The sequence below is a fragment of the Symsagittifera roscoffensis genome, chromosome 3, assembly GCF_963678635.1.
Source record: "Symsagittifera roscoffensis chromosome 3, txSymRosc1.1, whole genome shotgun sequence".
Lineage (NCBI taxonomy): Eukaryota > Metazoa > Xenacoelomorpha > Acoela > Convolutidae > Symsagittifera > Symsagittifera roscoffensis.
The window spans coordinates 43,077,207-43,091,356 of record NC_087064.1 but is presented as its reverse complement, the minus strand read 5'-3'; the positions used below and the strand labels follow the sequence as shown (position 1 = coordinate 43,091,356).

The window sequence follows — 14,150 nt, the reverse complement described above, 5'->3', positions numbered from 1 at the left end:
AAAAACCTGTATATTATGTTCTTGTATATCTTCGTGGATGTCATGTCTATATTGTAATGGCCTTAGTGCCCAATTATGTAATCTACTACTTTCAAGATTTTTACCAATTAGGGGAGGGTGCTACAAATGTATTCCAATCTAATCTTAGAATTATATTGGTGGCTAAAATTTCAAGATTTTGGTCGTCTAAACTTAGAAGGAAATTTAGAGGAAATGTAGTGGTTGGAGTTTGACTTGTTGCTGAAGGGGTTGATGGTAGTGATAGGATTTTTGGTCGTGACAAGATGTCTCATGATATATCTACCGGGTCGTTTACTAAATTTGGTTCGCCTTGAATGAATGCATGTGTAATGCAATGTGGAAGACATTGTGTTGAAGTGGGGGGGATTGAAAAGGGTTTTCAAGAGTTGGTTTGGAAGTTGGTTTTGATCCTAAAAAATCCAATGGAATATTTGGAGTGTTTTGTTGTGAAACTGTTCGTAGTGATGGGGCTTCTTTGAATTGTTCTCCTAGAGAGGTCTAAAGTGTTTGGAGATGGTGATGATGGTAAAGTAATATGAACTCTGGGTGTTGCCAAGTTTCTATTTCTTTGGGGATGGATAACAAGTCTTATTTTTGTAAATGTTTAATTTTGGTTTTGGCTTGGAAATCTGTTTCTAATAAGGTCTTGTTGGAAGGAAGGGTATTTGGTTTATACGTTGTTTCGTTTTGTTGTTTGCTTAGAGGTGCGTGGCGGATTGCTGGTATCAAAGGTTCAGATAGTGATCCGTGTCTTTCTTCGAATGTTTAGTGATTTTCTTGAAACGAAATGCGTGTAGATGAATGAGATTGATTTTTTTCACCAGATGTTGGTGTTGTTGGAGATTCTTTGGATGTCGTGGTCGGTTGGGATTGTTGGGTTGGTTTTTGATTAGCAATTTTGTAATGTTTTGACTATTTTTCTTTTATTAATTAAACCTATGTTGCTTGTAGTTTGAAAAGGAGAAATGCTACTTCTAAAGTATCGATGATAAAAAACATTACAAAATTGATAAATTGTTGCAAAAAATCAGACAAATTTTCAAATGATTATTTTAAAATATTGAACTGGTTGAGAGAGAAGCATTTGAGAAATGAATTGTTTCGTCGAAAAATTTTTGAAAATCGAGTGTGGTTGGATTGTCTATTGAAGTTTGACAAGTGGGTTGGATATGAGCAGTTATGGGTTTTGTGAATTTTTATCGACTTTAGGCTAGATGATCATGTCGGATTTTGTCTTTAGGCTTATTCAAAATTTTTCTTTGGGAGAAATGTGGGGTATAAGTTGAGACATTATTGTTGATTTTTGTACCAGGTGATAGGGGAGGGTTGAAATGTTTATATTATGTTTTTAAGTTGTCAATTAAGAGCGTATTGCTTATCTTTGACCTGTAGTTCTTTTAATTACAGTTTCATATATATTTGAAGTTAGCAATTTGTCGGCTAGTGAAGTGGTGTCAAATTGGGATGATTTTTCGGAATGATTTTGATTGATTGAATTTGAACTAGTTGAATGATTTAATGAATGATTTGATGTACAAATGATCAATGATTTAAGTTTAGATTTTTCTGTTGGTCATTTATTTCTGAGGTTTTTTGAACAATTTTTAGTATTGCAAAGGAGTATAATTGTATTAATTCGCGTAGGGCGATTTCGTTTTGGTAATATGGTAAGAGATTGTTTCTACGTTGAACCATTTCTTTTTGTTAGAATCATTATGTTTATATGTATTATCAATGGGTTTGTCAGTTTTTTGATATGGTCTTTTTTGCATGGGTTGTAACTTTTTAGATTTTCGTTTCTGTGTTTTAAAATTTGGGATTAAAACATATGTTCCAATTTTTAAATTGGTGGCTGATGGGAAACGTGAATTTATTTGTGACTAAACAATTTGTCTTTGTAATGGTTTTTGGCCATTTTTGATAAAAATTATTGTGTTTTTTTATCTTGGTTTAGGGTCCATTCTGTATGTGTTCCGGAGGCTAGTTTCAGGCTTTGTGGATGATGAAAATGATCTTCATCGTGTGTATGTAATGGTAAATTATAACAAATTGAATCTTTATGAGGTTAGCAATAACCTTGTACGTTTTTTGAGGAGTTTGCTGCAAACATTATTGGTTTTCTGAGCTTTTTATTGAAAAACATTTCATATGGTGATAGTCCTAGAGTTGTTGTTATTTGTGAATTATAAGCAAATGGTAATAGTTATACTTCAGTTGACCATTCGGTGTTTTTATTATCACTTCCATTTATGATACATCTAACATCTTCCTGTAGGGAACGGTTCATACCTTCGACTGAACCATTGTCCCATGGGACATGAGAAAGTTTTTGGGGTTTATGTCTAACGTTATAAAGATGGCATAATGTGATGATTTCAATATTTATGAATTCAGTGCCCTTATCTGCGACAAGGATTTCTGGTAATCCAAATTTAGCTATCAAATGTTCGTAGAGTGTTGTGTATGCATAATTAGCATTAGCATTGGGTGCTACGTAGTGGATAAATGCATCAACTAGTACCATTCTGTATAACTTTCCTTCTGAGGTGGGCGATATAGAGCCTTTTGTGTCAAATGATATTCTATGGTTAAGGTATGAACTTTGTCCTGTAAAGTCTTGTTTTTCTGCCAATGTTTTTGACGTGGATTTGGTTTATTTAGTTGACAAGATATGCAATCATTACAAAAAAATTTTATCCAAATTGCTGCATTTGGAAAGTATAAATTTTGAATAAAATTTGAATGTGTTTTTTTTCTGATCCTGGATGTCTTTTTGTATTTAGGGAGTGTGAGAAGTAAAATGCTAGAAGTATCATACTCACTGGTAGACAGGGTACTTTTGTTTCTGGTGTTTGATATTCCAAAAGAATTTTATTCTCATTAGTTGTTCTGTTATTGAATTTTATTGAAATATCTAAGGATTGTTTTATTTCCTTTTACAGGTTTTGTTTTTTACTTATGCCAGGATTTAAGTTGTCTTATAACAGGGTCAAAATTTTGGTATTTTTGTAATAATTCTAGTGTTATTTTTTCTGTAATTGGCAGAAAAAAGTTTTGTACCCGGTGATAGAGGAGGATTGTAACACTTATATTATGTTTATTTAAGTTGTACCAACAAAATTCTAACGTGCTTTATTGGTTAGGTGATATGTTATATGAGTTTCCACGCGAACGATTAGAGATTGGTATCAGTCTCAAGCAGGTTTCTAAATCGTCATAAATCGAATTCTCTACGAACAAGCTACACTTTTCAGGCATCGTATGGGCCTTGAACTTTATGGTCTGTAGTCAATTTAAATTCGGTCCCCTAACGATAATTTTATAAAAATTGCTTTCAGTTTTAATTTGCTATCATCGGAACAAGACGTTTAGTAAATAAGCTTTTCCTTTTTAACTTTACCGTAAAACAACTAGAAAGAAAAGACTTGGGTTCAACCAATATTATTTCGAAAATTCTCATTGGATAGCCTACTTCACCGTCAATTTACGAAGAAAAGTTTTAATAGCCACAATTACATAAATCACTTCACTGATATTTGGTAATTCGTCAAATTTAAATTTGTATACAAACTCAAATCATTTTGTGGAAAACAATACTACGAAAAAAAATCTTTTTCACCTATTTAAGTTTCAGTAAAATCCAGGTTGAAACTTTTCATTTTTCGTGACTGCCGTTCCAAAGTTTGTACTCCTAGATGTTGTTTAGAATGTTTTTATTCCCTTCTCATACGGTATCATTTTTAGTTTTAATGTCAAAAGCATGCTTTCTGAACAAGCGACTTCAGCAAAAAAATATTGTGAACTTTTTAAATTGTCGGAAAAACCGTTGGAATTTTGAAACTTTTGCAACAATAAGATAATGATTCTACTTATCGAATAAGATAAAATTTTGAATCTTTTGATCAGGGCATAAGAAAGAAAATGAAAATAGAGTTTGTTACCAATAAATTTGGTCGTGTTTTTCAAATTTTATATGACGATCTTCACACTTCAAATGGTCTAATTTTCATTGAAAGAAAAATTTGTTTAAAATTTGTGTTGAAAAAAGAGGAATTATAATAATTTCACAAAACACTTCGAGGCCAGTTCTGGATGAACTTATTTGAAATATATGTGGTGGCTACAAAAAAGTAGAAAGATCTTTTTCCACGGGAAAAACTGCTGCGACTGAATCAAAGGAGGCAAAATTGTTTAAAATTTTTGTCTGCCAAGCAGAATCAACATCTTTCGGTCTTGATATTCTTAAAGATGATTGTAATTTTGACTTCACTGCTTCATGTGTGTATTTGAAGTTTAACTTCTTGTGGTTTATACCATGTTTTCAATTTTTGCTTTGGGCTAGAGAGAGAACAGGATCATTCGCATTTGTAATTTGTAGTACTTGAAACTTTCCCAGTTTGGGGAAGTGTTGAAGTTGCCCTTTTGTTTTCATTTAATTACTTTAAGGTCGTCCGTCAATGAGCTTGTCTAAATCATAGCGATAATCGTTGGAGTGAGCTAATTCAGTTTAATTGCGTTACATTGGAAAAAGCACTCATTTTAAATGAACCTTAATAATTAAATTCATATATTACTTCAAGCTTAGTTTAATGAGAACAAAAGAGCTTTTCATTATGTTTGCGTTTGAAATGCTGGTATCAAAAAAGACAATGGTGTCATTGATTGATTTTATCTCCAGTTGTTGAAAATCTTTCAAATTATTTAACATAAAGTTAATAGCAAAAGGCCAAACCAAAAAATTATGGTAAACTGACCGTGTGCCATGTAACCTGGCATTGGCGGCCAAAACAAAAACTGACGCAGGAAAATTATAGTCACAGGCGACCATTTGTCCAATTCCAGAACGACAAAGATAAACGGGCGTTCTTACAAGAGTTACCGGGAAGTTAAAATGCAAACAAAAATTAGTTACCGCGCAATTAAACAATTTTTGAAGAAGTTTCAACCAAACATTTTGTAGGATTAAATTGAATCAATTCATAAAAAGACCCAAAAGAAACCACATTTATGACGCTAAGTTGCTAGAAACTTATTCAAAAGAAAAATGACGAGCATAAAATACCCATAAGCAAAACACTGACACCTATTCCATTTTTTTTTCAAACAGAAAGTCTTAGCAAGTAGAAAAATCAAAAACCTATCTGGAAAAAATTACACTGATTAAAAGTTATTAACAAAATTTAAAAAAAGTACAAAACGAAACGACTGAAACCAGTCAATTGGGAAAATCAGCGAAGAAAGAAACAAAAGGGGACATTTCAAAACAACGGATTCTCGAAATTTTACCAAATATTATCAACGATGTTTTTAGATTTGATTTGAACTAAGGCTTCCTAAATTTTACTTCTTTGCCTCCGCATCATTGAGTGAACAATTCAGTGAATTCAGTGAACAAAGGTACGAAAAAGTTTAAACAAAATGAAAAAAAAAATATTTTGACAAAAAACTGATCGAAATTTTTTTGCATTAAATCATGATTTTGTTTGTTATCACAAACAGAAGGGGTTATTATTTCAAATCGATCGAGAAATTTTTTTTGTGGAGAAAATAATATTGTGGAGGTGACTGAAAAAATTTAGAAAAACTGTCAAAAAACTTTTAAAATGTTTCTGTTTGTTTCAATTTGTCGCAGAATTTTATTTGAAGCTTTCCAATTAATCATCAGTGCTAAATTTAAAAAAATAGGAAAAAATTAGGGAAAGAAGCGAAAAGTAATCAAAACTTTCTGGCAATGCTCAGAAAAAGTGCACATTGTAAGATCTTGCACAAAAAACCTTCACAGCATGCTTGCAATTTACCAACTATATAACAAACACGCACTAACACTATGTAGTTGGCCCATTGATGAACTTACCATTATTCTAACATTTGACTCAGGGGCGGATCTAGGATTTTCTCGAGGGGGGCGGCTTTTCAAAAAAAAATTGAAAATTTTGACGACCTTTGTTTTAGGTCGACCAAATTGATTTTTCGAGCTCTCCCAAAGCACTGTTTTGCCCTTATTTTGGCTAAATTTTCTGCGCGGCAGGCATGTTTTTGAAAAAACAGTCAAAAAGCCGTTTTTGGGCACTTTTTGAAAAATTTTGACAAAAAATAATCGCGTTTTTTTTTTGGCGCGCGCTCCCCCTTAAAGTTAGTATATATCGGCGCCGAAGGCGCCTTTAGAAAAATTTTAGGGTCGGTCCGCCAAAAATGGATTTCTGAAAAAGTATCAAAGGGGATAATTGATGTGTTACTAGGTGCGAAATTTTAAATTAAGAAAAATATTTTATCTTATTTTACATTTAAATTTTCATGTTATTACTGCTCCATAGTCCTTAAAAGGCAGTCGGAACATTCAGGGCCTCGCCCTGATACGAACAGTCTTGTCCATATTTATCATTAAAAACCTAACATCACCAGCTTAAATTTGAACCAGTCACAGAAAGTTGACTTTAAAAAATTCTCCTAAAAAATTCCAATTGTGGCATGCAAAATTTGCTCAAAATTGGAAGATTGCTCTTTATACAGTTAATGCCAAATTATTGGCAATCAGTAGCGGATTTAGGAGGGGCGGACGCCCCCCTCTCTCGGGGATTTGACCCCCAGCCGACACAATGGGTCCCCCCTTTGTACTATTTTGAGATATCCATTTTTGGCTGACTGACCTTAAAATTATTCTAAAGGCGCCTTTGGAGCCAATCTATACAAATTTTGAGGGGGGAGCGCGCGCCAAAAAAACGCAATCTTTTGGCCAAAGTTTTCCAAAAAGTGACTAAAAACGCCTTTTTTGATCTTTTTTTAAAAACTTGCCTCCGGCGCAGAAAATTTGGTCAAATTTGGGTCTTATATTGGTTTTGGAAAGGTCACAAAATCAATTTGGTCGACCTAAAAAAAGGTCGACACTAAAATTTTCAAAATGTTTTTGAAAATCCGCACCCGCGCCCCTCAAAAAATTCCTAGATCCGTGCCTGTTGGCAATATCGGTGACCTTGAGCGATTTAATCGGTCGATAACTATAGCTTTTTCGGCTAATTAGTTTTTTTGTACACGAATTTTACGCGTATAGATCAGTGAAACACAGAAATTCGAAGTCCAAATGAGCAGTTTTAGATTAATTAGTTTCGTTCAGATTCGTCCACGAAGTTGCAAGAAGTTCAGACAAACAGAAATATATACAAGACTGCTCGTATCAGGGCGAAGCCCTGAATGTTCCGACTGCTTTTGAAGGTTTATGAAGCAGCAGTAATAACACAAAAACCATATATGAAATAAAATAAAATGAAAAATTTTTTTTCTAAAATTTGAAATTTTTTTAATGAAAATCATCCCCTCATAACGTACAAAAAGATAGTTTTCGTTCCTTGTAACACATCAATTATGGCAAATAAGCTTCGTTCAACCAATTTGGAACGATTTATATGACGGATTAAATCTCCGCTTACGCGTTAATAGCGCGAATTATATCGCGCGTTAATTGTCCCAAATTGGTCAAAATGGCCAAAATGGCAATCTTTAAGCCCTCATAACTTTACAAAAAATGATTACAGGTGAAGTATCTTTTCAAATTTAAGCTCAAGACAACAATACCTTTTGAATGATATAAAAAAATTCCGTCAAAAATAGCTAGTTAAAAAGTCGAAATTTGTCAGAAGAAAAAAAAACCCACCCCGAGCACAAATATTCCGTTACTTTCGTATCGAAAGTCGGAACAAAAACAGACACACTTTTGTTTTAGTAATATAAAAAATGCAGGCAACCATAATCTTTTTTCCCTAAAAACAGAAGGCAAACAAGGAAGGCAAATATCAAAAAACACCAAAAAACTTCAAAAAGATTTTGTTATCCATTATCCAAATATCTCGAAACTGATGAATTAATTTTTCTAAAAAAATTTGAAGTCAATGTCCTAATATCCAGTAAAAAACATAATTAAAAAGTTAAACGAACATTTCATCCTATAGCTAACTGTTCTACATTGATACGTATCGTTTTTTGACTTTGTCTTAGTCCTTTGTTTTCATTCATCCTTAAAAACAGGATTCGAGCCTACCCTATTGTATACAACAGTTAATATAGTCATTAGTAGTGTTCTTTTGCAAATACATGCGCCTGCAAATCACATTCAGGTAGCATCTGTTATTAAGGCGGTTTGCAAGTTTTGTTTGTAAATCCATCTACAATTTTGACATATACTTCCAAATTACATCGACAAGCACCTCCCGCATTGGAGTTCTATCTATAAAAACATATTATAATTGAGTTTCCTTGTCAGGGTCCACAAAAATGAAAACAAATCAATTATAATCAATTAAAAATGGGTTATAATATTACTATACTTCGGGGCAACAAAATCCTTTTTTCAACCACTATAATCGATTTTTTTTTACACTTTTACGGATAATGACATTGAAACAATATTATAATCGATTTTTTTCCGTTTTATTCAGATGCGAATTTCAACGCACATAAAGTCTTTTCTACGTTTTAAATTAAAGTTGGTTACTTGTTGTTCAATTTAATTTTTTTCTGCCAAACGTTGGTATTTTTGTTTTTTTTCTATGTTACTCAATAACTGTAACCGAACTTTGTTCCTTTCATCAAATTTCTTAAACTTTGAGGAAGGGGGTAGCAAAGTTGGAAGTGGACTAATCACACTTCCATTACCTCCCTTGGCAAAGTTGGAAGTGCACTAATCCCCCTTCCATTACCCCCCTAGCCTTTACCCTTTTACAAGCCCCCCCCTCACATTGGGGGGGGGGGGGGGGGGGGGGGGGTCAAACGGGGGAGGGAAAACGCTAGGGGGTGAGCTTTATAGGTGCGAAAGGGGGGTTGTGGTTCAGAAGAGGTGCGGCGGGGGTGATTGGGACGGTGTTTCAGGCTGGGGGGGGGGGGGTTCAGGAGCGGAGCAAAGGGACCATCGTTAGGGGACGGGAGAGCTTAACAGAAACTTTTTGCAAATTGAGCTTAGGTTTAGAGGATCAAGTAAACATCCTCTCCACCCCAGACCCCCCACCCCCGAATAGACCAAGTTAAGATCCTCCACCCAGCGTTGTTTAAATTAACTTTGATAAGCGCTGCATGTAAATGCTCTATTCTGATTTGCTGAAAATTCGAACTCAGAACCAAGTTAACATCCTCCCCCCTAAACTGATTTGGGGAGGGGGGAGGGAGGATGTAAACTTGATCCAGTTTAAAAATGGATTAGGCCGTACACTCGCTTTGCAAAGTTTCCGCATAACTCATTTGTAAATGCAGAAATTCTTGCAAAAGTTTGCACGACGCGAACCAAAAATAAAGTGGAAAAAAATCCGTTTTAATGTGATTTTCTACTTATTATATAATCCATTATAATGGATTTCAAATGAATTATAATGCGTTTTGTTTTTGCGAGAAAAATGGATTTAAATCCATTTTTAGTCCAATTTTGTTGTCTGAGCATAACATGGGAATCGATTATGTTTACAACATTTTAGACCGCAAAAATCCATTATAATCGATTTGTTTTCACTTTTCTTAAATGCGGGATGCCACCTCAATTTGGATACCGTGAGCAAGAATTCTCTTTTTGATTTATTTGATATTTGCCAATTTTGGAAACTTGCAAATTCTCATACAAATTTGGATGGTACACTTATTGTCAAATATGGCAATGACAAAGTTTCTATTTTGTCTGCACACAAACTGTCAAAAGTCTGCGATGAGATTAATAGTTCATGAAAACATCATCCATTTGATGATCATTCGCTAAACCAAGTCCAACTAATTGAAACCAAAAACCCTAGCTATTTAAGCTGCTATTTAAGTGAACTGATAACGCCAAAAGTACTTTTCAAGCGTGGAAATTTGTTTGTTCCCACTAAGAGTTAGAATATTTGTTTCTATTGAGAAATTTTGATTTTTCTTCCCGTCGGGTATTTAACAGTTGATCATCAGCGCACGCATCTCAGCATTATCTCTTTTAACACACGGTGAGGACACACTCGATGCGTTTCTCCTCTGTATGCATTAATTTAACCAGGTATCAGATACCAACTCTAGATAAGATTCGTTAACTTGATCACGCCACTTCGATGTGCCCAATGAAACTGCCAGTAGTTTCTGCCCTCAATAACTCATTATCGGACTTGTCCTCTTTTAAAACAGTCACTGCAAATATCCCCACTGTTAGTGTACCCAATTCAATTCTGAACGCCTCACATTTCATTACTTATCAAAGATTCATAGTTAGCAAAGGGCGGACTCCATATTTAAAGGTTACCTTGCTCTAAGAACTTTTCGATCAATTTCAAAGTTAAGTGTGTTCTAAAAAGTTCAAAAGGATTATAAAAAATTTTAAATAAAAACCACTTTGACCTGTCGAGTGAATTTTACCTCAAAATTACACGTAAGCAAATTTATCTCCAAATATGCGAAAAGTTCAATCAAAGCTCAGAAAATTTTCTAACACAAGTCCTTGGGTTTGCAATTATTCTTAATTTTCAAAGGATTATTTGAATTCAGGATTCAAAGCATCAATATCAACAAAGTTTCATCATTATATGTATCAGTTAGATTTAATTAAAATTAATAGCCTTGTTTCAGACCAGCTCCAGCAACAAAGCAACGATAAACTCAATATGGACGGCATGGATTCGGGCACAGGACTAGGACTAGGTGACCTCTCCACCATCATCATACACTAGGGTCCAACTGAGAAGAGGCTTCACGAAAGAGAAGAAACAGAATGGGGAGGCAAAAAAGAACAAAACAGAAACAAAGATTCGACGAGATCAGTTGCAGTCATCCGATTACTTCACAATTAAATTATGGTGCTTAAGTTCAGTAAAATTATGTAACCAATTCCAATAATTTTTGACGAATTTATTCAAATTTGTATTAACGGTATGGAGTATACAACTCAAACACAATAGAAAATTTTTTTTCTTCAACCACTTAGTTTTCCTCACAGATCGGGTTGTAAGAAAAATCAGATCAATGTAACACCCTCATTCCCTCTAAAATATAGATCAACTTAAGATCCTCCACCACTCCAATAAGCGCTGCGTGTAAAATTCTCTATTCTGATTGGCTAAAAACTTGAACTCGGAACTGGAAGTAAACATCCTCCCCTTAAACGACTGAGGAGGGAAGGGAGGTGTTAGTTTGTTCCGAAATATTGACCTCAATCAGGCTGTAAGCGATTGTTTGGATACTAAGCTCGCATACGGCAAACAGTTAACATTTCATTCTCACCCTTTAATCAGGACGAAGTGACTATAATTTGTATTAACGGTATAATATTTATTACTATCATAATTTGTGCAGGTATAAGGAACTAAACTGCTACGGGGAGCCAAAACGAATGGGTTTGACTATGCGTCTGAAGATATCCACTCAGGTTCAATTTTCTATAATCAGATTTATTTGAGTGCTTTCGAAAGATTTTGAAAAGGGTGAAAAGGACTGTTAAGACAAACTTATGTTGCTTTTTATTTGCGCCATTGCTTCTCATTATTTTGTCGTAGGCGTTCCCATGTTGAGGAGACGGATGACATCGTTAGATTTCGTGGTCCGAATTCAATGCTTACTTCATTATAGGCAAACGAATTGAGTCACAATTCCGACTAACAGTACCATTATTTTCTTTCCATTAGAAAAGTACCATTAGTACCACACCCGTGAATGAGATATAAGGAAACTATAATTTTTCTACGTTTTGAACTATGATTATGCAAAAATGAAAATATCATAAGTTTTGCCTTCATTTCAAAGTATACTATCAACTCAAATTTTGTTGGAATAAGGTAATTTAATTGCTTTTGGAGTTTCCTATCATAAAATACAGCACATTATAGTTTTTAATTACAAAGGCGAAGCGATAAAACACAAACATGAAAAGACGTAAATCAAAACAAAACCCAAGTTGAAACAGGGGCGGATCGAGGGGGGGGGGGCGGATTTTCAAAAAATTTTCGAAAATTTTGACGACCTTTTTTTTAGGTCGGCCAAATTGATTTTCCGAGGTCTCCTAAAGCAGTATAAAAACGCTGTTTTGGCCAAATTTTCTGCTCCGCAGGCAAGTTTTTGAAAAAACAGGTAAAAAAGCCATTTTTTGGCTCTTTTTGGAAAATTTTGACAAAAAAATTGCGTTTTTTTGGGCGCTCGCTCCCCCTCAAAGTTAGTATATATTGACGCCAAAGGCGCCTTTAGAAAAATTTTAGGGTCTGTCGGCCAAAAATGGATTTCTTAAAAAGTACCAAGTTGAAATACCTATATGAACCAAAATTTTGGTATGTCTAGATTCAAAAGAAAACTAGGGGCGGCACCATACAACCATCAGAAACAACTATGGGTGGCTGGAGGTAAGTATTAGATTTTTTGATTTTGTAAAACTGATGCCGCACGAAACATGTGATTTCAAAATTGGAATTTGCCCAAAATTTGTTTCCAACTATTATAATAATTATTAAAATAAAATGTTCCCAAAAACTTTTTTAACACTTCATCATTTTTTTATATATTCTTTTCAGAAAAAGCAGATCATTTTGGTAGATCGCGATTAGACACAAATTGTCTGTTTTCATAAACGATATAAAGTTGTTTCAGATTTCTGATTTGTTCAATTGACTGATAGCAATACTGGGAACTACCTTATTTTTTTAAAATCAATTTTTAGTTTTTTCCAATGAATTTATTTTGCTTTTAACACTAGCAGCATAAACAAGTTCGCCGTTTTGCACAATTGGTTGAACGTATGTTTCGCACGTAAAACATCTCACAAAATCGGTTTAACTTAACTCGAACCTCGTTTATTTGTCTTTCATTGCTTTATTTTTTATCAATGTAAATGCCCAGATATCTCTACTAAAATAAGTGGGAAGAGTAAAATTTTTTGAGATAACATTTGTCAGTTTTCCCAAGGAGATAACATTTCTATTACATTTCTGATAAAATTACACTTCAAATAGCCACGGATTCTGCAGGAACCTTTATCGCAACCTGCTCTTTCAGTTAAATTTTAAATCTTATTTTTGATTATGTAAAAATTAAGAAAATTAAAAAAGTTTTCAGAGTACGGTCAAAAGTTCTAAGAAACGGTCAAAAAATTTTCCAAAATTCATATTTTTTCCTGTAAAGAGCAGGTTGTGGCCGTTTAAGCAGAAAAGGACTCCAAAACCGGCTTTCTCGATTGCACAACCTGAAAATTCGCACGGTAGTTTTCGCGTAAAGTCAAGAAGTTTCCGTCTTGATTTTTGAAAAAATTGTGACCTTCAAGCTAACAGTAAATCGAATTTGTTCATTGAAGTAACGCATTTGCCTATTTGTCAAGGTTTTCTGTTTTTTTTTGTCTGAAAATCTGCATGGCGCATAATTGTTGAAGGATAAATAATTGAAGAAATAGCCACAAAATATGCAAATGAAAATTTGAAATCTTGTTTGCATTTCCTATGCCAATGAGCTGTCAAGGCCAGAATTATTTCAGACATTGTCCAATAAACTTGTAAAAACTATAGAATTTCATATACCATTTCACTGTCAAGGCCAGAACTTTTTCAGACGTTGACCAATGAACTTGTTGAAAACTATAGTTACGTTGATTCATTACGTCAGTCGATTGTTATCGGTTAGGATTCATCAGCCAATTTTTTGGCGGAAACTTATTTACTAAACAACCCAGTCTGCACTTTTCCCATTAGGGAAGTTATATCTCCATGATCGGACTTAACTGCGTTTAAGACCCGGGCTGAGGTATTCGAATTGAGTTTCGCTCAACTCGACAAAAGATAGCTATATTTGAACCAAAATGGCTCTGTTTTGACCGACTCGATTCCAAGCTGGCTGTGTTTCGACCGTCTTGGCCGAAGGAAAATTACGTTCGACTCTGTTCGACGCAAGCCTGCTATGCTTGGCAACTGGCACACCGCATTATTTTACCCTGTTGATTAGTCAGTACGTTTAAAAATCGCGTGCATAATATTAACGCTTTAATTGCAACTAAATCCTGGAGAGACACCTTAATGCCATGATTTCCGCTTTTCAGCACTTGAAAGAAACATTTTCGAGACTGATTTTGAAGTAATTTTAGGCAAGCTCTCAAGCGTTTTGCTGGCCTGATTGGAGTTGCAAAAAAAGAGAAGGCAAAAAAATTGAAAAAAGTTTGTAGAGCA

The 14,150-nt window shown here is 34.3% G+C and overlaps 1 long non-coding RNA gene across 1 annotated transcript; it reads left to right on the top strand.

The window, feature by feature from the left end:
- The first annotated feature begins 9,981 nt into the window (after positions 1-9,981).
- LOC134842601 (uncharacterized) lies at positions 9,982-10,931 on the top strand. The gene is made up of 2 exons (XR_010162513.1): positions 9,982-10,387; positions 10,585-10,931. It is a non-coding gene; the product is annotated as an uncharacterized LOC134842601 (long non-coding RNA).
- The last annotated feature ends 3,219 nt before the right edge of the window (positions 10,932-14,150 follow it).